The sequence below is a fragment of the Coenobita brevimanus genome, chromosome 61 (assembly GCF_032717465.1).
Source record: "Coenobita brevimanus isolate Jiangsu-jjx chromosome 61, ASM3271746v2, whole genome shotgun sequence".
Taxonomy (NCBI): Eukaryota; Metazoa; Arthropoda; class Malacostraca; order Decapoda; family Coenobitidae; genus Coenobita; species Coenobita brevimanus.
The window spans coordinates 37,548,411-37,550,910 of NC_137014.1; the positions used below are offsets into that span (position 1 = coordinate 37,548,411).

The window sequence follows — 2,500 nt, forward strand, 5'->3', positions numbered from 1 at the left end:
CTCTCTCTCTCTCTCTCTCTCTAAGGATCTTTCTACATTCCATCCTTAGCTAGAAAAAAAAAGATCAGGATGACGATGATAAATGGTAGTTGAGAGAGAGAGAGAGAGAGAGAGAGAGAGAGAGAGAGAGAGAGAGAGAGGCCCGCATCATACCAAATCTTCCTTCGAGCGTGAAAATTGGTCATGAAATATAGGAATGGGGGAGGGGGAGGAGAGAGAGAGGAGGAGGGGTGGGGAAGATTAGGAAAGGGGAGGGATAAGCCAGATAAAGGACAAGAAGGGGAGGAAAAGAGGACAAGATATATGGGAGGGGGAGGAGAGGGTGAGCGAGAGGGAGGGGATGAGGCAGATGGAAAGGGTGAGGGTGAGGGTGAAGCAGGGGGAGAGAGGGTAGGTAATAAAGGAAAGTGAGTGGAAATATAATTAAAAAAAATAAAAGAAATGGAGGAGTGAGGGAAAGGAGAAATCTCTGTCATCATCATCATCATCATTATCATTACCATCATCATCATCATCATCATCATCATCATTACCATCATCATCATCATCATCATCAGGGTCAATCTTCCCATCCCTGAATCTACCTGTCTACTGCCACACAGACACACACACACACACACACACACACACACACACACACACACACACACACACACACACACACACACACACACACCAACAGTGAGGGGAGGGGCTGATGGGGTGTATGTAATTCCTGCAACGTCTCTCTCACACTGACAAAAACAGACACAGACAAACGGGCATACAGACAGACGAGGGGCCGTGCAGGTGGTGTGTGGGGGATGGGGTGGGGTGGGGGTGGGGGAAAGGGAGGGTGTCTGTCCAAAGCGTGTCGTGGTGGGTGATACAGTGGGTTAAAAATCTCAGTGAGTGAAAATTAAGCAGTGAGTCTCCTCGTGCCTCGCCTCACACACACACACACACACACACACACACACACACACACACACACACACACACACACACACACACACAGAAAGAAGACACAGACAAACAGAACAGACACACGACAGAAAACCAATGGCATAATTATCCCCCCCCGCTGTAGAAAACATGAACCTGGCAGGGGTGACTCCTCTACAACACACACACAGAAAACGTGAGAGGGGAGAGCAGATTTATGTAGGGTTGTGGTGTGCCAAATGGATGCTCTCTCTCTCTCTCTCTCTCTTTCTATGGCTACAACAGTTTATTTTCGAAGCTTGAGAACTGAGAGAGAGAGAGAGAGAGAGAGAGAGAGAGAGAGAGAGAGAGAGAGAGAGAGAGAGAGAGAGAGGAACGAAAGACGGATGGAATGAAAGATGAGACAGAGGAAAGGGAGAGTGGTGGGGGAAAATGGAAAGGAGGAAAAAAGGGAGAGGGAGAAAGAGGGGGGTGGTATATGAGGGAGGAAAGAAGAGAGGAAGAGGAAGGGAGAGAGAGGGAGGGAGGGAGGGAGAGAGGGAGGGAGGAAAGAAGAGAGGGTGAGAGAGGGAGGGAAGGACTAAGAGGGATGAAGTAAGGGACAGGACCAAAAAGCCATTAGATTAAAGTGATGGACGCTCTCTATGGGGTCACCTTAACTCTCTCACAATCTCTCTCTCTCTCTCTCTCTCTCTACTTCCCTTACCTTTGCCCTCCTTCCCTCTCTCCCTTCCTCTTTTTCCCTCATCCTCTCTTCCTCCCAGTCTTTTTCTTCACCCTCCCTCCCTCTCTCCTTCGGGTTCCTCTCCCTCCTGCTCCTTCACCTTCCCTTCCTCATTTTCCTTACTTTTATCTCTCTCCCTCCCTTCCTTCCTTTTCCACCACCCTCCCTCTCTCTCCTCTTTTCTCTACCTCTCCTCCGTTACATGCACTTCTCTCTCTCTCTCTCTCTCTCTCTCTCTCTTCCTTCCACTCCCCCATATCTTACCCCATAAATCTTCTCCTTTTCCTCTCTCGTCTCTTTAACCTCTTCAAGCCGAGAATGCCAATCAGATTTCTATTCCTGCACCTACCGGACGATTTTATTCAGCTTAGAGACGATTTTATTCAGCTTAGACGATTTTATTCAGCTTATGGGCGAAATTTTCAGCTTAGACGATTTTATTCAGCTTAGAGACGATTTTATTCAGTTTTGACGATTTTATTAAGCTTAGTGACGATTTTATTCAGCTTAGAGACGATTTTATTCAGCTTTGACGACTTTATTCAGCTTAGAGACGATTTTATTCAGCTTAGGAGACTTTTATTCAGCTTAAGAGACGATTTTATTCAGCTTAGACGATTGTATTCAGCTTAGGGGACTATTTTATTCAGCTCAGGCGATTTTATTCATCTTAGACGATTTTATTCAGCTTAGAGACTATTTCATAAGTTGAGAGACGATTTTATTCAGCCCAGGGGAGACTTTCCGATCTGGAGGGGTTAAGATGCAGCGTTCATTAATCCCTTTACTACCAGGTGGCTCTTCCAAGGCGAATATAGTAAGTAAGAACTAGTAAAACATAAAAAAAAAAAA

At 46.2% G+C, this 2,500-nt stretch overlaps 1 protein-coding gene across 1 annotated transcript in view; it reads right to left on the bottom strand.

Moving 5' to 3' along the window:
* LOC145403828 (uncharacterized) overlaps positions 1-2,500 on the bottom strand; it is a 102,599-nt gene that overhangs the window by 47,890 nt on the left and 52,209 nt on the right. The gene's annotated exons all lie outside the window — the stretch shown is intronic.